Source organism: Ursus arctos, unplaced genomic scaffold (genome assembly GCF_023065955.2).
Source record: "Ursus arctos isolate Adak ecotype North America unplaced genomic scaffold, UrsArc2.0 scaffold_8, whole genome shotgun sequence".
Classification (NCBI taxonomy): domain Eukaryota; kingdom Metazoa; phylum Chordata; class Mammalia; order Carnivora; family Ursidae; genus Ursus; species Ursus arctos.
Window position 1 is genome coordinate 46,210,495 of NW_026623100.1, and position 23,900 is coordinate 46,234,394.

The window sequence follows — 23,900 nt, forward strand, 5'->3', positions numbered from 1 at the left end:
AGACCAAATGAGTCCTAGATTCATTTTGCAGTGCCACCCAAAAAGCGACTGAGCTCCCCAGATTCCGGCAAGAGCAGAGGAACCTGTACAATATTTCTAACAACTCACATGTTTGGTCATTACTCATTTCACCAATGCAAAAATTATTTCTAACCTCTCATATGCTAATTAACAAATTGCCTAGTGCAGTGATTCTCAAATTAAATGCTCACAGAATCCACTGAGAGTCATGTTAAAATGCAGACTGTGATTCATTATGTCTGGGTTGAAGGCTTGAGATTCTCCACTCTAACAAGCTCATAGGTAGTGCCTGTTACTGGTCTCTGAACTACACTAAATAGCACGAGGCTAGTGCAGATTTAGATGGTGATAATTGAAGTGCCGGTTTGAGGCTCCTCTGAAATGTGGACTCCAGATTAGGATCTTTCAAATGCTAGGGAACTGCCTTTGGCATGTGGACTTGAATGAGATATATCAAGTGTTAAGCAATTGCTTTGGTGCCAAGTTAATTTTCTCACCCACGTATGTACCACACAGCTTATACTGATGCATTTTAAAGCAAAGTACAGACAATATAATGGCCCATTCAAATACAATGGGCACAAGCAAACTGTCCATTTGGGAGAGAGAGGGAGAGAGACCGAGACAGAGACAAAGAGGGAGAGGATAGAGGAATGCCGCTACTCTGTGTAAAATTTTGTGCAAGCCGTGCCCTCCTGGCTCCACTTTCTCATAGCAACCAGAGAATTTCCAATACAGGGCACAGTAATTATGCATCTGTCTCCTAGCTCAATTCCCTCAGATATGTCACATATAAGCATTAAGCTGTTTTTTTTTTTCCAGTGGGGAAAGATAGGCTCACTGGATGACATCTTATAATGAGCTTTATTTATTAATAGGTTTGCACCTAAAAGCAACGTTCCTAGTCACTGCTATTGGAACCATATATGAATTGCTGTTGTTAGCATCCATCAACATTAAATACAATAGGCTCCCTTGATATCAATATGTATTGTCTATACCACTGCCATCTAATCAAATTAGATGAGTTCTTATCCCAGCCAAGTGAAAATTAATATGTATACTTGTATAATATAATCTCATAAAATATTATTGCTTTGGTTAGTAACAAAATATACTAAGACATATTTTCTGCCATTAAGTGTATGAAGATATATCCACAGATATCTATTGATAGTTATGTTGTGTACTGATATTATCCAGAATGCAGCTAAAAGTCTGTATTTTACTAATGGCCTCAGATTAGTAATTTTCAACATAATTCAAGGCTTTGACTCTGCTTCCAAAAAATTCAGAAGCTTTGCATTTGGAATTTTTGGTTACTTCATTTTCATCTCTGATTTAACCAGGTCGCTTATGATTGAGACCATTACTTAGATTAAATTCTAAATTTAAAAAAATTTTAAACTCATGTTTGGAAAACTCATCTCATGTTTGCCAAGCACTTATATTAAAAACTGGGATATAAAGATTAATAAGATAAGGACATGAACCCTTGAGAATGCATTATCTGGAAAGGGAGACAGATAGAAACAAATGAGGGTTGATCACTGTAATGGGGTAAAGTAAGTGTTGTTATGAAGTAGAACCAAGTGATGTGTAAAGAATAATATAAGGTAGGGGTGCTTGAGTGGCGCAATCGGTTGAGCATCTGACTCTTGGTTGTGGCTCAGATCAGGATCTCAGGGTCGTAAGATCAAGCCCCGAGTGGGCCTCCCCACTCAGCACGAGTCTGCTTAAGACTCTCTCTCCCTCTCCTGCTGCCTCAACCCACCACATTCTCTCTCTCTCTAAAATAAATAAGTAAATCTTTTTTAAAAAGAAGAATACAAGGGAAGGAATAACCAAAGGTCTGCATAGATCAGGAAAAACTTCAGAGATAGTTCTATTTGCTAAGCCTTGACAGAAAAGCAAGGGGAACATAGAAAGTAGAGAGGAAGAAGAACATTCTTACAGAAAGAAAACCCATGAAAAAGAAAGGCACACGATTATAAATGGCACCATGTATTGAGAAATTGTCAAGATGTGGTGAATGGGAGAATTGAAGCTCGAAAGTCAAATGCTGCCATAACATAAGGAACCTAGCGTGCCAAGTTTAGGCACCTGGACTTTATTCCGAAGGCAGCATTTATCTGAAGAACGTTCTAAAGAAAGAAAGTGATAGGAAATGTGATTTTGAGGAAGTCAAGTCTGTGGTAATATGTAGACTTACTGAGAGGGAACATAAATGAAGACAAGGAGATGAAGGGCAAAGCAAATGCAATGGCTCAAACAAGACATATGAGGCTGAATCTGTTCAATGACAACGGACACAGATTCTAGATTACAGACATCTTGACAGATGTCTTGACAAGTGAGTGCCTGGATATGGGGTTGAGGAACAGCCATTCCTTGAACCTGTATCACGTAAGATAGAGTTCTGATTGTTTGACTTAAAGTCTAATGCTTTCAACCTCATCCTTTCTTTAGTTCTCCTTTCTGAACAAGTTCAGTTCCTATAAGGTGTTGGGTTGGCAAGAAAATTAACTTGACAGATGAATCATTCTGGCAGTGACTATTACAGCCCACTTTGCATAACTGCCATGTAAGATACTTGAATTGTCCTAGGACTCAACTTGAGTATATGCCTCTGTATCCTGAAAGAAAAGTTTAGAAGAGGAAATGCAGCTACTCTTAATTCTCTAATGAATCAGGGTTTGAGGTTGTGTTTAGCTGCATGTAATACTACTGTGAATAAACCACAGGATTATTACACACACACACACACACACACACAGTGCTGCAGTATTACACAATTCTCAAGAATCTCATACACATTGCAACCTTTAGAATTAGGGTCCAGTGTGCCCCACATGTAGAGGCTGCAATTTAGATGGAGCCCCCCAGGGGTCATGATACGTGTTGGTGCTGAGTGAAGCAGGTAGTCCAGGCTGATATGGCTGCTTGAGTTCCATTTTCCTGCTATGCGATCTCTGGCATGACCTTGTCTCCTGATTGCAAGATGACTGCTGCAACTCCAGAAATCATGTCCTCATCCTTGGCAGGAATAAAGCCAAAGGAAAATAGAGAGTCTTCTCTAAAGGCTCTGAGACAACCAGCTCAGGAACATTTGCTTGATCTCATGACTAGAACTGAGTTCATTGCCTTCTACAGCTGCAAATGAGTCCAGGAAAAATAGTGTGAGGTTGCCCAGAGAAAATCAGAATTCTGTTAGTAAAGAACAAGGGACTAAGGTTATTATTTAAGCAGAAAAATCAGTGTCCATTATACCCAATAATCTGAATTCAGACACTGTCTGAAGATACTGAGGATGAGGAGGGACTGAAGAACATAGTACCCCACACACAATCCAGAATGTTCTCCCTGATTTATCATCTATTATCTTACACATTTCATATAGTTTTATTGTCTCTCTTTCCTACTTGAAAATAAGTTTGATGTAGGCAGGACTTTTTCTCTTTGGTTATATCCTGTACTCCCCAATGCTTAGAACTGTGACTGATACAAAGTAAATACTTAGTGTTTGTTACATGAGTAAATGAATATTCAACCCAGTTAGGGAATCAGTGGATCTCAGCTCTCCCTTGCAACAGGGTGAAAAGGGCATAAGGGAAGAACTACATATATGCTACTGAGATGTCTCCATTTACTTTCTGGTGGAATTCTTTAGAACTTTAAAAAGAAACTTTCAGGGGGCACCTGGGTGGCACAGCGGTTGAGCGTCTGCCTTCGGCTCAGGGCGTGATCCCGGCGTTATGGGATCGAGCCCCACATCAGGCTCCCCTGCTATGAGCCTGCTTCTTCCTCTCCCACTCCCCCTGCTTGTGTTCCCTCTCTCGCTGACTGTCTCTATCTCTGTCAAATAAATAAATAAAATCTTTAAAAAAAAAAAAAGAAACTTTCAAAAAATTGATCCACAAATTAGTTGCATGGTCTCACAGCTACCACTAACGGGCTCTGTAGTAAGAAAAAAAAGTCAGAAGGTAGAACTAAATACAATACAACTTTTCTCAAAACCCTTGCAGCTTGGAGCAATTCCTTAAGGCAGGACTCCCGTGGAAAATACAGGACTAGAAATTGCCACTAGGAGGAGCAGCTGAGAGATCCTTCTTTTCCAAAGACGCCATTACGAAAAGGAGATGTCCTCCAGCCAGGAAGACATTTTAATTTGGAGGTTTCTGGGGTTCTCTGCCATCCCAACTGATTACTTTCACAGGAGAATATCGTGTCTGATTTTCTACTTTGCATGAGTGAGGAGACTCTAGGAATTGATATCCATTATGTACTTGACTGAAGAGAGAGAATGTCACTGTTGCTCCTCTGACAAAGGGTCAGTGAGGCCAGGGAGGGGGGCCCTCAGAAGGGAAAGAGTTAGAAATATAGGATGAGAATTCCTTGAATAGAAAGATGCAAAACAGAAGCTTGACAGTTTGATAGCACAGGAAGTCCAGACTAGGAATCGTAGGAAAAGTGAACAAACAGTGTGTTAAGCTCCTTCCCTGCAGAGTATGAGGTCTGACATCCTAACGATCTACCAGGTAAAGATGCTGGAAATCAAAATCTTCAGTAATTTGAATGAACGATCTATTAATTACCTCTTGTGATGGGATAGTAATTGCCACTCATCTTGAATTAAACTAACTAACTGCAGAGACATGGGTTATAAGGGTAAAACAATAAAAATTAAATACTTACCTTCTTATTATAGATAAGTCAACTGAAAGGGTTATACAGTTACTGTGGGATTTTACCTGTGTTGATATTTTAGGGATTAAAAAGAATGTATTAAAATAAACTCCGTGCTTGTTAAATTCCATTTAAAATGGCTTTACTGCATAATTTTATTGATCTAATAAGAAATTACCAGATAATATTTTATAAAATCAAGATCTGCACCTTAAATGCACTTAACATTGTTTCAATAAACAAGAGGCATATTTTCTGGTTCTAGGTTCTCAAAAGTTGAAAATAAAAAGTGCAGTTTTATACATAAAAGGATAAAGACATCAACATCATAGATATAAAAATGTGTTTGTAATGCAGATATAATATTAAAGAGATGGCATTTTGCCATGTGAAGAATCCTAGGCTCGGAGAAAACCATGTTCAAATCCCTGAGATGCCATTTCCTTACTGTGTGACCTTGGGTGATGCACTGTGTATTTCTGAAATCCAGCCTCCTAATCTTTGAAATGAAGATCTGAATATCTTTTTCTTAGTGTTAAGTGATTTAGTGCGAAAACTAGGCAAATATGCTCAGCACTCTGCCAGGCAAACAGCCGTTTCGTGCTCATTGTTTGTCAAATATGAAACCAAGTAAGTATTTAAAAAGGTTGAGGCAAGAGAGTAAAACAAAACCATCCTGACCAGCTTTTTCTATTTTAGAATAAGAAACCTATGTATGAGATTTGATGGACCATGAAAAAACCTCCCACCTGGAATTATTTTCCCTCCTGGCCCTGCTTTTCAAATAGAGGCTAAGAAATCTCTCCTGGGTGCAATTACTGGTGAATAAGCCTGAATCCCAGCATAGCAAAAGTAACAGTGTGACCTCTTTCTAGGGATTCTTTTTTTTTTTTTTTTTAATTGGTGGTAGATGAGGGGTTTGCTTTTTAATATTTGACCTCTCCTATTATACTCAGCTCGATTTATTATGCGAACATCATAGGCCCCAAGATGCTTATCTTTGGGACCTGTGACAGCCTTAGATAAACTCCAGTATAAATCATGCAAAATGGCTTCTCTGAGTTGCTGTAGATTTAGACCCTCTAAAGAGTTACGTTTCCATCTTATTGATTCACGTGAAAATATTTCAAATAATCACACATGAAAATGTTTCTCCCAAATTCCTTATTGGCTGAGTTGAGTATTCACGCAGCGCAGAGAACAAAAGGTGAACCTCATACATATTGAGAACAAGTTGTTTTCTAGTAATCAGTCAAGGAGGAGAGATTTCTGGATTCACTCAGGAGTGACCCACTCCTAACCAGGTCTAGCACCCTAGATATGGCAACCTTGCTTCATTGGCCTCTCCTACCATCTCTTACCCATGCCACCTCCTGATGAAGTCATAGCTCAGGGAATCTTGATTCCAGCCCTTGAGTGAAAGATTCTACCATGTCACTGCCAAGTTTTGTTTATGCCCCTACTTCTAAAATGATTGACATTTGCTCATAAGATCAGGCATCAGTTGAAATCAGGATAAATACAATTCTGGCCATTGCCTGACTGCTACTAGATGAATTTAGAGATAACAACTTAATACAACCACACTCCAACAACCCCTAAAGAAGAAAAAGGAAATCTCTTAGGATTTTTGAAATTAAATAACACTTTGGGTTTTAGGCAGTCACATCAGGCTCTTTTATGAAGTTTCATTGGTAGGAACCAATGGGGACCATACCTTGTATATTATTTAACACTTGGGCTTTCATCTGAATAAAAGGAGTGATAGCTGGGCAAGCAGCAGACTCTGAGCCTATCAGCTGGTATGTGACAAAGTGACATGAAAGAAGCAGCATTTGGTATTCCAGTTTGCAGTCATGCATAGGGCAGTGGATTGGATGTCTAGGTCATTCAACCTCACACTGAGTCCAGGCATGCTTTGGGAACAAGTCTGTGACTTTGGAATTGCCATCCATTATCACATGGCTGTGCCAGAAGGGCACATGTTCTGAAATTGTTGTCAAGGAACGAGAGATAGGTCTAAGCATCCAGCTCTGTCTCAGTATCTCACTCTTTTGGGTCCAAGGGAAGGGAAGTACTAGAAGAAGAATTTCAAGGGCAGTTGGCCCCTTCAGGCCAGCACTAATAAAAAAGTATTAAATCTCAGTCAGTTGAGATCCCCAGGTACCCATCACACTAGGTCCTATTCTTCCTTTTGGAGGGAGGAGGTGAAATCATTTGTCAAAACTAGGTCCAACATATCTACTGGTCTCCTAAGACCACTACTGAAACAAGATAATCTTCATACCTTTTTTAAGGCTACTGACATTTCCATTAAAAGCTTCTCAGAGAAAAAAGCCAGACTCCCAGAATCCCCCAGAGATATTCAAGGGATGTTGTCCCTACAGATGCTCCCCTATTTCAACTCCAGGATCCCACAAAAACTGGGCCTGAGTTGGGATGGCTTGTATGTGGTCCATTTCCATTATTCCTCCTCCTATACCCACAACCAACATTGCTGCTCAGTAGATCACACCTGTTCTCAAAGCCCTTCTCGAAAAAGGGCTTTTTCCCTTCCTGAGATCCCAGAACAAAATAAAAGTCTAAGCGAACAATTAACTCAACATATCATTGTTTGAGCTGTGGCTCTCTGGACTACTTTGGGAGTTTCCCTGACTCTTTTTAAGAACTGTGACTATAAGAATTAATGCAATTTCTAAAAGGAGCCTCACAAATTTTCTATAAGTGCTCTATGCACTTGTCAGTATCAGTTTCATAGGTACCAAGAGGGATTTGATCACATGCCATCTCAGTCAAGACCCATTTTATTCTCCCTCTGCTGAGGGTCACAGAGGCAGAGAAGTGAAGGTGGAGGCCTTGCACTTAATGTTTGTTGGGTGAGCTGTGCCAAGAAACCAGGTAAAGGGAAACGATACTTATCCTTGGGCAAGGGCCTGAGCACTTTGACTCCCACCAGCTCCAACAACTCACTCTTCCTCACTTCTCATATCCAACTCAGTAGGACTTTTATCCCTATTTCTCAGATGGCTCTCAAGTTCACCCCCCTCCCTTGCCCACTGCCTAATGACCCTTCTAACTAAGAGACTGTCTTACCTCCTATCTGGTTGCTCCTAGCTCTGACTGATGTCCTGCTCTACTGCCCAGTCAGTGAAGCACACTCATCGTATGTCACCTTTCAGTTTTTATACAAACCCTTTAACCTGGCATATGAGGTTTTCTAAATTCTAGCCTTGCCCTTTCAGGTCTATGTTTTGCTCCTGTTCTAGTTCTTATCCAGAGTTATGTACTGCCCCTGTACACAATGTGCCCTTGAGACTCTCTGTGAGTCCCTTTCCTGGAACTGCTGCCTTCTTTCTTCCCTTCTAATGCCCGAATACAGTGCTTGGAGCCAGATCAAACTCTGGCTCAACTGTGAAGCAATCCCTTGATCCTCCATCCTGGGAGTGCTCACTCTCTCTCCTGTGCTCTCTTAGTAAATCAGACCGCATTTCCCTCTAGTCATGAGCGCAGTGTCCTTTATTTTATTGTTCACTAGACTGGGAACTCAGAGAATGTAAAATTGTTATCTAATATAACTTAGGATCTGTCATTGCAGGCATAAGAGCCTGGCACAGAATACAAATATGATAAATATTGAATGGTTCCACCTGCAGGTCTAGCTTTCCCATTTACCACCCGGGTGTTTATTTATGGAGGCCTTACAGTGTGATGGTTAAGAGTTCAGCCTTTGGGAGCCAAACTATCTGGATTTGGATATTGGCTTTGTCCCCTAATATCTGTGTTATTTTGGGCAAATTACTGCATGGGGATAATAATATGGCCCTCACATAGTCAACATGATAATTAAATGAGTTGATAAGAGTAAAACATTTAGAACAGTGCCTGGTACACAATAAACATTCAGTAAAGGTTAGCAAGTTCATTTAGCTAAACTTTCCCTCACGCATGTGATCATTGAAGAAAAAAAACAGGGTGCTAAGTTGTACTGGGGTTTTGTTCAGAATGATTCTGGGAGAGAATGGGTCTGTAGAAGATAAAGCTGGGCAGATTCCTCAGTCCAGGAAGACAGCGGGCCAGAACGAGGGAGTTCACTGAGACAGAAAGGGGCAGGTGGGTCCAGAGTCCCAGATGGGCAGAAAGGTCAGAGTCTATGACAGCAACACCATGAACAGAATACAAAATGCCTAGTCCCAGGGCATATGGGGCTTGCTGTCTGTTCCATGTCTGCTTTCCCTTCTAATAGGCAGTCCTAGAAACTCAAGCAATACAGAGTCAGAAGAAACCAAAGGTCCCACCCGGTCTCAGGCCCATGGGGGAAAAACATAGATCTAAATCATCTCACACTGACATAACCAGACCATATGCAGCCCACACATCCCCTGGGCTAATACTCTCTACATCTCCATACTCTACATCCTGCCATGCCTTTTTCTTGTAACCTTCGCAGTTATAGGTCACCACTGTAGGCAACGTATGAGCTGTGAGGAATGCAATGCCAAGTGACAACTCTTGGACTCTCCCTTCAGTACCTAACTCATTTTCTTCTCATAAAACATTCAAAGCATTTAAAATTATTACTTTATTCCTGAGTCATAATATTGTTGAAGCTTATAAAAATCATTTCAGTGTCAATTCCCCTGGCTCAACTCTCTTAAATTCTTCCTTAGAAGTTGTATGTAATTTAACCAGAAAAAGTTTTTTTTATTTTTTTTTCCCCCGAAACCAACGGGAGTAATTAGAAAATAGATGGAGAGAGGAAAATGAAATAACTGCTAGGTGAATACAGGGTTTCGAGTTGGGAGTTAGAAATTAGGGCAATCATCTAGTCAGCCTGGTTCACTGACTTCTTTGTTATAAAATGACCATTTGACCTGGCCCTTTGCTCCCCAGGCATCCACACCATCAGCCATGGGCTGAGAGGTGCCATATGCAGCCAAATAGAACTATCGGTCTTTTTCACTCTTTCTTTTTTTTTTTTTAATTTTATAGCAATTTTTTTTAATGATTTTTTATTATATTATGTTAGTCACCATACAGTACATCCCCGGTTTTTTTCACTCTTTCTCATTGCCAGCACTGGTCAACCAATCTGGAAAGGGCAAAAGTCATGCTGAAGACAGCTCAGGCATAGCATATCAAACCAAGAATTTTGGCTTTCTTCAGAGTCCATTTCTCCCTCAAGAGAGCTGCTTCAGGTGATGGATGGGAAGTGAGGAAGCTGCAAGTGCAGCTCCCAGCCATGCAGCCTGGTAAAGGGGACCCTGGAGCTGCACCCGAGCTGTTGTTGCAGGAGGCACGGAGGCAGGATATGGATTATAACTTCTCTGGAAATAGAGTCCCTAAATCTCTCATCAAGAGTCTCAGAAAAGGATCATGGCTTAGAAAGGATTAACTCATTGTCCCAGAGATCCAAGAGAGAGCATCACAAAGGATGATGTCCTGATAGAGCATTTTAGTGATTTAAAAGGAAGCTCCAGGATAAACGACTGGTGTCTCTTTTACAAAAGCTGGACACCACTGAACAGGAGGCTATTAAGCCAATAGATGACTTCCAGAAGTCATAGAGAAAGGGACTAACACTGCAGAGGACTTAGTCCAAGAAGGAGAAATCCCCAGTCTTGGTGGTGTATGAAAATAGAATGAGAAAATGGGATGGTTTACCAAAAAAGCCTCACATATTCAGTTGGACAGGTTACCAGAATTGCCCGTACTGGTTGATATGCCTTGTTTATCTGCCCAGGTAACTCAGTTCTTAACGTAGTGAAAAACATTTTTAACCATGGTACAGTGGCATCTCAAACACCAGAACACATACAAGAACTAATAAAGAACCCTGGAGGCATCACAGTACAATGGTGTAAGGTAGATGGTGACTTTGGAGCCCAAGATTATAGGCACCAGTTCCATAAATGTACTTCCAGTCGTTTTGAGGAGGTACATGTAACCCTGACATGGAACTCACAGCATCGCGCATAGACTCCAATGTTGATGATCAATTCTGGTGCGGGAGATGGCTGATAGGAGTGGAGTGCTTGGAACATCCCCCAAATATGTCATTCCACATTGGTGCCTAATGAGTGGAAAGCTGGCCTTGAGAGGTACTGTCTGAGCAATCAAAGACATAGAACACACCAGAATGATTCCAAATCCAGCTCCAGCACTCCAATTTATTTCTATGGACAGACATTAGCATTCATAGTTGAAATGTCTGTAGAAGGATCGAGGATTGTGCATTAGTACAAATGTTGCCATTTTTTAAATGGAATAATATAATAAGCTGCCCAAAGTTACTTCTGGACAAAGGAGTCAATGGAACTCTCCCATTTGACATTGAAACTGTGACTCTAGGAACCACCAATAAATAACAAAGGTAGAAACTTCACTTCAAAGAACCATTAGCTTGCATAACAGAGAAGTGAATGTTGATTGGTTACTTGATTAATCATGGGGTTTACTTTGGATGCTTGTTTTTCTATCTTGGATGGAAAATGTTAGTATTTTAGATTTTTGGATGACTGGCTTTGGTTTGTGGGGTTTCAACACAGCTGTTGTGAGCCTAGTTCAGTTGTAATTGGTAAAAAAAAAAAAAAAAAAAAAAAGGTTGGATCCATCTCTCAAGCTATTGGAGATAGCAAGTGTTTACTGGATTCATTTTGGAATATTTTAGCAATAAGATACTTGAATGTTGTGGACAAAACCGTAATGCAGTCGATTTTATTTTTAGCATAATGTTAATTACAGTATCACATCACAATAAAAATCAAATTGGCCATAGAAGTACAAGTACAGAAAGATCTATACCCTTCCACTGTACTTCTTCTTAAAGCTGGTTATTAGAACTGAAAAAATATATTATTTGATTAAATTTCCATCCAAGTCTAGGTAAAACTTAGAATAAAACAATAGGAATAGACCTAATGAAGCCAGAGTTCTGTAATCTACCTTCCTCTTATACTCTTTACCTAAGTATGTTGCATATACTTTCCGTATCCAGATGTTTTGTAAGGAATATTGACTTTTATCTGATGTTCAGTCATCCTAAATCCCAAAACCATTACAATTTTTGCATTTTCAAATTAGTTGACCAAATGTCAAAGCATTTTCCTTCATTGTTTCTTTGCCATTTGATTCAAGATAATCTAAAGGACTTTTAGAGGGTAAAACTACTTATGGAAATAGTATGCACAACAGTGTTAACCATTTCACATGTATGTGTAATATGCACATGTGCATATCAGCCTCAGTGACACACCTGTACTATTTGTAGAACAGGATTTGCAGTCCAGTTTAATGTCAGTTTTGTAAGTGGTGTTTCAGTTAACCAAACAAACATAGGGTAAACATTTGACCTATTTTTTGAGAATTTAAATTCGTGTAAAATATTTGAAGGATTTATTTATTTTATAAATATAGTGGTCTTAACTTGCTATACAAGCTTACAGATTTTTCTTTGCAATGTGTTTGTTTGTTTGTTTTCATTTTAACCAGTTCAAAAATGTGAAAACGGGGCGCCTGGGTGGCTCAGTCGTTAAGCGTCTGCTTTCGGCTCAGGGCGTGATCCCAGAGTCCTGGGATCAAGCCCCGCATCAGGCTCCTCCACTGTGAGCCTGCTTCTTCCTCTCCCACTCCCCCTGCCTGTGTTCCCTCTCTCGCTGGCTGTCTCTCTGTCAAATAAATAAATAAAATCTTTTAAAAAAAAAAGTTTGAAAAGGCAAGTTTGATTTTTTGGTAGGATAATTTATTTGGGAAATCAAATTCTCTGTTAAATAATCATGACCTTTCCCCCTTGCCTTTCTATACAGTAAGAAAGTAGTTCTGTTAGGAAGTGCTGGATGTCACTCTGGCCTCTATCTACTCCTTACTCTCCTTCCCCACCCCCTCCACCTTCTACCAGACACAGGCTGCTTTCAAGTTATGACATCCTCACCTATCCACTCTAAAGGGAGTTACCAGGTATATTTGTGGTGGAGTATTAGAGTTATTGTCCTATGCACTAGCAGTCTGAGTGACACAGGAAAATTTGTCACATAATGCTGAAGAACAGTGATGAGCACTTTGAGAAATATAAAAATGACATGAGTCAAGAACTGTTCCAGCCCTCATTCTGGTTTAAGAGAGAGTGCTAATGTACTTGGAATAGTACTACTAATACATGATAATGTATTTAAAGGCAAGTTAATGTGCTCTCAGCTATCAGTGCATCAAGGATTCAAAATAAAAGTGGTCCAGTGATGACTGCACTGATCAAGGAAAGTTGCTTTGAATGAGTTGAGTGACTCTTAAGGATTGATATGATCCAGCTAAGCAGCAGGGACATAGACAATCGCATGGTGGCCAGCACAGTAGAAAAGGTATACAAACACCAATAATGAACACAGCACATTTTTGGGAAGATGAGTTTGCTTAGAGTGGGTAGTATAAGGTTTAAAGGCCAGGCAGCTCTGGGATTTTGGTTTATTTGTTTTAATTTTTGTTTTTAAAACAGGGTTATGATATAATGAAATAGATACTTTCATAATACTTCTATTATGGACCAGTGAGTGAACATCTGCCCAATGGATGTGGTGCTGTTTGCTGTCAAAGACTTAGAGATCGTTCAGTTCCAGATTGCAAACAAGTGTCTCATCAGCAGAATAGAGCCCACAGACATTTTGTGTGGCCCAAATAGTGATGAACAAATTTGAACCAATGTTTAAAAATTGAAAAATTTCACATGAAAATCTGGATTTCTGGATTCACCTAAAAAATCACATGCGGCACAATCCATTCACATCTCTGCATGCAAATAATGTACCATAGCAGGAGGCTGCCTTCTTTGGATAGTGAATGACTGCTCCAGGTTGGAGCAGTGCACAGCTAGTCTTATTATATACCTGTAGGCTCGATCCATCTGCAACAGAGACTAGGAAATGCAGGTGGAGAAAATGGCCTATTAGGAGTAAGTCAACCGTAGAAGAAAACTTGCGTTAAAGGAAACATAAATTCATTTAAAATGTAGAATAGAAGTTGATGATAGGCCAGCCATCTGAATTATCCATGTGGTAGTTGGAAATATGAAATTGCCCCTCAGGAGTGAAGCCAAAATAGAGAGATATTTGAAAGTAATTACTTTAAAGAGGGGAAGTGAAATATGCAAATGGGTGAGAGATATAGAAAGAATAAAGTGTTAGATAAAAGTTGAATTTGACAGCTGGGAGTATATTTTGATGACTGAGATAAAAAAATTCATTGTACCTGTATCTTTTTTTTAACCCCAGCATAATGAACCTGCAGTGTTATATTAGTTTCAGATGTACAATATAATGATTCAATTCTTTACATTACTCAGTGCTCATCAAGATAAGTGTACTCTTAATGCCCTTAACGCCTCTGGTAACCATCAGTTTGTTCTCTGTAGTTCAGAGTCTGTTTTTTGGTTTGTCTCTATTTTCTTTGTTCATTTTCCTTTTTGGTTCTTAAATTCCATATATGAGTGAAATCCTATGATACCTGTCTTTCTTCTGACTGACTTACTTCCTCTAGGTCCACCCATGTTGTTACAGATGCAAGATTTCATTTATTTCTATGGCTGAGTAATAGTCCATTGTATATATACACCACTTTTTCTTTGTCCATTCATCTACCAGTGGATACTTGGGTTGCTTCCATAATTTGGCTATTGTAAATAATGCTGTGATAAACATAGAGGTGCATATATCTTTTGAATTAGTATTTTCATATTCTTCTGGTAAATATCCAGTAGCAGAATTACTGGATCATATGGTAATTCTATTTTTAATTTTTTGAGCAGCCTCCATACTGTTTTCCACAGTGACTGTGCCAGTTAGCATTCCCACCAACCGTATTTGAGGGTTCCTTTTTCTCCACATCCTTGCCAATACTTGTTATTTCTCTTGTTTTTGATTTTAGCCATTCTGACAGGTGCGAGTCGATAGCTCATTATGGTTTTAATTTGCATTTCCCTGATAATGAGTGATGTTGAGCATCTTTTCATGTGTCTGTTGGCCATCTGTATGTCTTTGAAGAAATGTCTGTTCATGCCTTCTGCCCATTTTTCAATTGGATTATTTGGGCTTTTGGTGTTGAGTAGCATACGTTCTTTATATATTTTGTATCCTAACCCTTTATCAGATATGTCATTTGCAAATATCTTCTCCCATTCAATAGATTGTCTTTTAGTTTTGTTGATTGTTTCCTTTGCTGTACAGAAGATTTTTCATTTGTTGTAATCTCAGTAGTTTATTTCTGCTTCTACTTCTCTTCCTTCAGGAGACATATCTAGAAAAGTGTTGCTGTGGCCTACATCAGAGAAATTACTGCCTGTGCTCTGTTCTAGGATATTTATGGTTTTAGGTCTTACATTTAGGTCCTTAAACTATTTTGAGGTTTTGTGTATGGTGTGAAAAGAAGTTTCCTTCTTTTGCATGTAGCTGTCCAGTTTTCTCAACACCATTTGTTGAGGAGACTGTCTTTTCCCCATGGAGTGTTCTTGCCTCTATTGTCAAAGATTAATTGCCCGTATAATCATGGGTTTATTTCTGGGCTCTCTGGTTTATCTTTTGATCTGTGTGTTTATTTTTTGTGCCAGTTCCATGCTGTTTTCTTTACTATAGTTTTGTACTGTATTTTGAAATCTGGGATTGTGATAACTCCAGTTTTCTTCTTCTTTTTCAAAATTGCTTTAGCTGTTCAGGGTCTTGTGTGGTCCCATACAAATTTTAGGATTGTTTGTTCTGTGAAAGATGTTATTGGTATTTTGATAGGGATTTCATTAAATCTGTAAATTGCTTTGGGTAGTGTGGCCATTTTAACAGTATTTATTCTGCCAGTCCATGAGCATGAAATGTCTTTCTGTTTCTTTGTGTCATCTTCAATTCTGTCATTAATGTTTTATAATTTTTAAGTACAGGTCTTTCACCGCCTTGGTTAAGTTTATTCCTAGGTATTTTATTATTTTGGTGCAATTATAAATGGGACTGTTTTCTTAATTTCTCTTTCTGTTACTTCATTATTAGCGTATAGAAATGTAATGGATTCCTCTATTGATTTTGTATCCTGTGACCTCACTGAATTCATTTATTGGTTCTAGCAGTTTTTTGGTGGCGTCTTTAGGATTTCCTATATATAGTATCATGTCATCTGCAAATAGTGATAGTTTACTTATTCCTTACCAATTGGATGCCTTTTATTTCTTTTTGTTGTCTGATTGCTGTGCCTACGACTTCCAGTAATATGTTGAATAAAAGTGCTGAGAGTGGACATCCTTTCCTTGTTCCTGATCTTAGGGGGAAATCTCTCAATTTTTGACCATTGAGTATAATGTTAGCTGTGGGTTTTTCATATATGGCCTTTATTCTGTTGAGGTATGTTCCCTCTAAAACTATTTTGTTGAGGGTTTTTATCATGAATGGATGTTGTACTTTGTCAAATGCTTTTTCTACATCTGTTGAAATGATCATATGTTTTTTGTCCTTTCTCTTATTGATGTGATTATATTGTGTTCACTGATTTGCAAATATTGAACCACCCCTTGCATTCCAGGAATAAATCCCACTTGATCGTGGTGAATGATTTTTTTTTTTTTAATGTATTGTTGGGTTTGGTTTGCTAGTATTTTGTTGAGGACTTTTGCATCTATGTTCATCAGAGATATTGGCCTGTAGTTCTCCTTCTTTATGGTGTCTTTATCTGGTTTTGGTATTAGGGTAAGGACGGCCTCATAGAAAGAATTTGGAAAGTCTCCTTCCCCTCTGTTTTTTGGAATAGTTTGAGAAGAATAGGTATTAACTCTTCTTTAAATGTTGGGTAGAATTCACCTGGGAAGCCATCTAGTCCTAGACTTTTGTTTGTTGGGAGTTTTTGATTACTGATTCAATATCATTATTGGTAATTGGCCTGTTCAAATTTTCAGTTTCTTCTTGATTCAGTTTTGAGGGATTAAATGTTTCTAGGAATGTATCGTTTCTTCTAAGTTGTCGACTTGTTGGCATATAATTTTTCATAATATGTTCTTATAATCTTTTGTATTTCTGTGCTGTTGGTTATTATTTCTCCTCTTCCATTTCTGATTTTGTTTCTTTGAGTCCTCTTTCTCTCTCTTTTTTTCATGGGTCTGGCTAAAGGTTTATAAATTTTGTAGATCTTTTCAAAGAACCAGCTCCTGGTTTCATTTATCTGTTCTGTTGTTTTCTTCCATTTCTATATTGTTTATTTCTGCTCTAATCTTTATTATTTCCCTCCTCCTACTGGTTTGGGTTTTCATTTCTTTTTCTAGCTCCTGTAAGTGAAGGTTAGATTGTTTATTTGAGAGTTTTCTAGCTTCTTTTCTTTTTTTTTTTTTTTTTTTAAGATTTTATTTATTCATTTGACACAGAGAGAGATAGTCAGCGAGAGAGGGAACACAGGCAGGGGGAGTGGGAGAGGAAGAAGCAGGCTCTCAGCGGAAGAGCCTGATGTAGGACTTGATCCCAGGACTCCAGGATCACGCCCTGAGCCGAAGGCAGACACTTAAGGACTGAGCCACCCAGGCGCCCCAAGAGTTTTCCAGCTTCTTGAGGTCGGCCTGCATAAGTATAAACTTCCCTCGTAAAACAGCTTTTGCTGCATCCCAAAGATTTTGGACGATTGCATTTTCATTTTCATTTGTCTCCATGTATTTTTTGATTTCCTCTTTGATTTCTTGGTTGACCCATTCATTATTTAGTAGCATTTTATTTAACTTCCATGTATGTGTGCTCTTTCCAGATTTTTTCTTGTGGTTGACTTCTAGTTTCATAGTGTTGTAGTCCAAAAAAAGATGCATGGAATGACTTTGATCTTTTTTAATTTGTTGTGACTTGTTTTGTGGCCTCATATGCGATCTATTCTGGAGAATGTTCCCTGTGCACTTGAAAAGAATGTGTGTTCCACTGTTTTAAGATGAAAAATTCTGAATATATTTCTTAGATCCATCTGGCCCAATTTGTAACTCAAAGCTACTGTTTCCTTGCTGATTTTCTGTTTAGATGATCTATCCATTAATGTAAGTGGGGTGTTAAAGTTCCCTATTATTATTGTGTTACTATCAATTACTTCCTTTATGTTTGTTATTAGCTACTTTATGTATTTGGCTGCTACCATGTGGAGTGCATAAATATTTGCAATTGTTGTGTCTTCTTGTTGGATTATTCCCTTTATGATTATGTAGTGTCCTTCTTTATCTCTTGTTACAGTCTTTGTTTTAAAGCCTCTTTTGTCTGATAGAAGTATTGCTACCTCAGCTTTCTTTTCACTTCCATTTGCATGATAAATGCTTTTCCATCCCTTCCCTTACAATTTGCATATGTCTTTAGGTCTAAAAATGAGTGTTATAGGCAGAATACAGATGGGTCTTTCTTTTTTATCCATTCCATCACCCTATGTCCTTTGATCGGAGCACTTAGTTCATTTACATTCAAAGTTATTATTCATAGGTTTGTATTTATTGCCATTTTGTTACTTGTTTTACAGTTGTTTTTGCAGTTCTTCTGCTCCTTTCTTCTCTGCTCTCGTCTCTCACGGTTTGCTGGCTTTTTAGTGATATACCTGGATTCCTTTCTCTTTATTCTTTGCATATCTATTACTGGTTTTTGATTTGTGTGTATCATTAAGTTTATATGTAACTTCTTATGCATATAGCAGTCTATCTTAAGTTGATGGTCACTTAAGTTTGAACCCATTCTAAAAGCACTTAATATTCACTCTTCTTCCCCCACATTTTAGGTATATGGTATCATACTCTACATCCTTTTATTTTGTGAGTCCCTTGACCGATTTTTATAAATTTTAATCCTTTTTTGCTTCCTACTTTTCTTACTCCTGCTTATGGTCTTTCCTTTCCACTCAAAGAGTCCCCTTTAACATTTCTTGTAAGGATGGTTTAGTGGTGATGAACTCCTCTGTCTTTTGTTGATCTGGGAAATTCTTTATCTCTCCTTCTATTCTGAATGATAGCCTTACTGGGTAGAGTATTCTTGGCTGCAGGGTTTTTTCTTTCAGCATTTTGAATATATCATGCCATGCCCTTCTGGCTTACAGAAAAATCTACTTACTGATAGCTTAGGGGGTTTCCCTTGTCTGTAACTGTATTCTTTTCTCTCACTGCTTTTAAAATTCTCTGTTTATCACTACTTTTTGCCATTTTAATTACTATGTGTCTTGGTATGGACCTCCTTGGGTTGATTTTGTTGGAGGTCTCTGTGCCTCCGTGGTCTGGATTTCTGTTTCTTCCCCAGATTTAAAATGTTTTCAGCTATATTTCTTCAAATAAATTTTCTGCCCCCTTTTCTCTCTTCTTCTGGGATCCCCCGAATGTGAATGTTACTACGCTTGATGGTGTCACTGATTTCCCTCAATCCGTTTTCTTTTGTTAATATTCATTTTTCTCTCACCTGTTCAGCTTGATTGCTTTCCCTTACTTTGTCCTCCAGGTTGTTAGTCCATCCTTCTACTTTCTCTTGTCTACTATTTATTCCATCTAGTGTATATCTAAATTCGGCTTTTGTGTTCTTCATCTCTGATTGGTTCTTTTTTGTTTTCTATCTATTTGTTGATGGTCACACTGAGTCATCCAGTCTTTTCTCAAGTCCATTGAGTATCTCTATGACCATTACTTTAAATTCTCTATCAGGCATATTACTTATCTCCATTTCATTTTGGTCTCTTGCTGTGATTTTTGTCCTGTTCTTTCATTTGGAACATATTCCTCTGTCTCCTTTTTTCTAACTCTCTGTGTCTATTTTTAAGTTTTAGGAAATCAGCTACGTCTCCTGCTCTTGAAAGTAGTGGCTTTGTGAAGATGAGGGTCTGTAGTACCCTGCAGTGACAGGTACTGGTGAACAGTTCTGTTCTGGTGAACTATCTTCTGTTCACCAGAACCTGGCACTAGAGGGATATCTCCTATGTGTTTTGCATGCCCCCTACTGTTGTGGCTGAGCCACTTTTGCCTTCAGTCCAGTCATCTGGAATGGTCCTCTTTACCTATTTTGGGCAGGGTTTGGTCCCTGTGTTGTTAGTGGGCCAGTCTGGGGCTGCCTTGGATTTGAGGAGAGTCAGACCATGCCTTTTCCAGAGCTGTAGTAACGCTGAACTGCAGGGTACTCTCCCTGTGTTGACCCCTGAGAATCTTTCTTTGGTGGGCTGGGGGGGCTGCATTAGAACTGGTTTGTGTGTGGTTATCTTCCCCTCTCCCTGGGGCATAAGTCACTTTGGAGTGGTGCTGGTGCCTATCGGGACTGCTTGTACACCACCAGGCTTATGGCACACTTTGGATGGACTCCTGCCAAAAGCATGTTGGAGGGTATATCCACAGGAGAATGAGGGGGTGGGGCACCTGATGCCGGCAAAATCTGTGGTGGTGTGCTGCAGGAGAGGACCTGCAGCTGCCTGAGAAAACTCCTGCTGAGACCAGCAGGGTTAGAGGAGGCAGCTCTGCAAAAGCACGCAAGGGCTGGGCGTGCTGTTAGCTAGCTAGGAGGAGAGTGTTCAAATGCTGTGCTGGTTCCCACACATGTCAGTTTACCTAGGCTGGGGGAGCCGAGAGGGAAATGGTGCCCACCAGCTCTTTTGCTCTTGGAGAAGTCTCCCAAAGATCCCTACCCCTCCAGCACATGCACTGAGGTTATTAAATAAATCTTCCTGTATACCTTGGATATTTTTCAAATTGCCTCTTCTGTGCTATATCTCAGCAAGGCTTTTTTTGTGCTATCTTTTTAAGGGCAGAGACTCAGTTTCCCATCATCCACCAGCTCTCCCGGAGCCGAGCCTACTGATTTTTAAAGTTCCAGGTGTTAAGCCCCACTGACAGTAAAAACTCAGAAAACTGGGCCTCTCTGGTTTTCAAAGCCAAATGTTAGGAGATTTGTCTTCCCATTGCAGGTCCCCTGAGCCTGGGGTGCCTGGTATGAGGCTCTGCTGCTCTCCCCTCTTTACACCATGAATTCCTCCCTCCTGTGGGTGGCCTGGGTCTGTTTGGCTCCTGACAGATTATCTGCCCTTCTTCCTAGCCTCTTCTTTGCAGCTTCTTCTCTACATTTAGCAGTGGAGATTCTGTTCTGCCAGTCTCCAGGTCATTTTCTGGGTTACCTAGACTGATATGGGTGTTATCTAGTTGTGTCTTTGGGACAGAGTGAGCCCAGGATCCTTCTATTCCATCATCTTCCCTGGGAGTTGTACCTGCATCTCTTAACTGAGACTCTGAACCCTCCTCAGTTTCTCAAAGCAGGCTTTAGGCATTCAAAATTCCTAATACATGGACATGGACAATAATATCTAGGGACATGGTAGAGAGGGAATTTAGGGAATTGGGTGACAAAAGAATTGTAGAAGTAACCAAGGGAATAATTGTTGAAATAGGATGCCCGTGGTTGACACCACATGGTTGCAGATACAGACATCTGTTTTCCTCTACCCTGCAAGATTCTTCTAGCTGGCCTAAGAATTAAATTGACATGAGATGGATTAACAGGATAAAAAAAACAAAATTGAATCACATGTGCACAGAGGACCAATAATGAAATTGAGACCCAAAGAAATGATGGTAGGCAGTTTTTACACTTTTTAGACAAAAAGACAATAAATCTGTGAGGAATTGACAGGACCATGAAAACTTATGTTCAGGAGTTTAATTAGTAAGGAATTCTAAGCAGGATTTGAGCTGGGGTTAAATTAATAAAAAGTAACAAAGATTCTTTATACAGCCTTCTCATCTCCAAATTCCTTTTCTCTGGTGATAACAATATGTCTTTACCTCCCGGTACAGGGAGGCTACCTTTCACATGGGAGATTCATTTCCTGCTTTCTGGAGACAAAGGGAGGTCAGGGTGTTCTTTTTTTGCACTGGCTGTTTTTTAAGTAACTTTTAATTTAAAATAATATGTCACGGTGGCACATTTTGGGGCAGCCTGCCCTTGGCCCCTACACCCAACTGACTGGAGCCTTATTTACAATTCTTCTCTCAGACATGAAAGTTCATAACAGTGAAGTGAGCCATTGAAAAGGGTCCTTTTCTTTTAGTGAAGTGTTTTAATCACTTCTTTACCTATTGTTGAGGAATGGATTCTTGCCTTGGGATTGTGGGGATGACAACTCCACAACAACTGACACTGGACAGATGAGGTTGACAGCAATTTTTCCATCACGTACACTTGCAGCCTGGGAGGGAAGGACACCGCACACCACGTAGGACAACACGCCGTTGCAATGGGGAGCAGAGTGAACAGCCAGTGGCAGTGGGAGCCAGGCTTTGCGGTATCAAGAAGGTGGGTGACTCCTGGTTTCCAGGGAGGTTGGGGTTGGCTCGTTTGAATAGTTTCATAGATAGGCAAGGAACTAAAGCTGGTACTCAGGGATAAGTAGGAACTATAGCTGTCCCCATCATAAGGAGAAATGCTTTCCTAGGAAATCTTATTCCTGGGAGCAGAGCAAGGGTGAGGAGGTGAACTTGTGATTAGGCCATTCGAGGTACTCCTGCCTTGCCCCAGATGCCAAGGAACACATAATATTGAGACTTAACTTTAGGCCTTGTTTCACATGAAGAAGTCAGAGTTTTAAACAGGAAAATTAAATTTAAGAAAAAAAAGCTTATAGCAAGCCAAGAATAGTGCCTCAAAAGGAAAGATTATGGCAGACACAAAATAACCTTTTGCAGAGCTTAGTGGTGCAAGAAGGAAAAAGGAAGGTCGTGGCAGCAAGAGAAACCTGGAAGGAGAGCAGAGCCTTCCTCCAGTTTGATACAGAAACAATAATGGCATGTTCTTTCTTCTCCCACTAACTGTGTCAGCAATAAGACATGCTTTTTATGAATTATCGTATTTAAATTATCCACAAAACTGTGAAGTGGTCAATGCTGTTATAAGGAAACAGATACTCAAAGAGGGTTGCAGGTATGTACTGGGAGAAATGGACTCGGGGGCAGATTCTTACTTTCAGTGATTTGACTGGGGAGAGCCACCTGCAGGGGAGTGGGCAGAGGAAGGTGAGCCATCATCAGTCTCAACACAGAGGATCCCCTGGGAAACTCTGAGAGCCAATCTCAAGGAGGGACTCAAAGCCACCAGCCACTAATGGTCTCCACTAGGGGAGCTGGTGCTGCAGTCCTGAAGAGGGCATCTGAAGGCTGCGCCACAGAAGCCACTTTGAGGGATTAAATGATTTATCCAGGTTCACACAGTTGTCACTTTTTGGTGGCATGGTGGAGTCTGGTCTATCTGATTTCAAATCTATGTTCTTTACCTTAATATTCTGCAAGTAACTATCCTGTGATATTATGGTTTGTACAAAAAAATATATGCATTTGGTCTTCATCCATGCTGTCTAGATCACAGCTCCCCAGACCCTTGGAGTTTTCTAAGAGATAAAGAGCAATAGGAGCATCTTTCGTTATAATGTCAGTCACTTGTCCTCAGTTCTTGAAATCCCTTCAAAGCCATAAAGGTGAAATGGGTCTTTTTATTCATAATAAGCCCCTTTCTACCACAACTGAATTTATATTAATGATATGACTTTTGCAAAGCTCCTAAGGCTGGTTGCCAGGGGAACCAAGGTTGAATAGAGGACTAGAACTTCTTTCAGTCCCAGCCCCTGATTTCTGGGGAACAGAAAGGGACTGGGGGTTGAATCAGTCAGCAGTAACCAGTGATTTAATCAATCATGCTGATGTGAAGCCTTCATAAAAAAGGGGGGGGGGGGGTTAGAGAGCTTCCAGATTGAACTAGAGCACTTTCATGTGCCACAATGCCAGGCCCCAAACTCCATAAGGACAGAAGCTCTTTTGTTCAGGACCTCACTTATGAATCTCTTCATCTGGCTGTTGGTTCATATCTTTTAGTATGCTTTGTAATAAACCAGTGAGTAAATGGGTTTCCTGAGTTCTGTAAGAAATAATCAAACCCAAGGAAGGAGTTGTGGGAACCGCCAGTCAATAATTGGCAGTTCAATCAGTCATTGGCATCCATTGGCATCTGAAGTGGAGGACAGTCTTGTGGGATTGAGCCCTTAACCTATGGGATCTGATGTTATCCCTAGGGAGATAGTGCCAGAATTAATTTGAATTGTAGGACACCCGGCTGGTGTCTGAGAATTGCTTGGTGGTGAGAAAATCCCTTACTCTCACGCTGAAATTAGAGTCAGAACCCATACTTAATGTTATGCAGCAATGGGACAAGAATATTCTCCTG

At 39.8% G+C, this 23,900-nt stretch overlaps 1 pseudogene; it reads left to right on the forward strand.

The window, feature by feature from the left end:
• The window catches only part of LOC113268242 (cytokine receptor-like factor 3), a 122,580-nt pseudogene extending 111,370 nt beyond the window's left edge, over window positions 1-11,210 (forward strand).
• The last annotated feature ends 12,690 nt before the right edge of the window (window positions 11,211-23,900 follow it).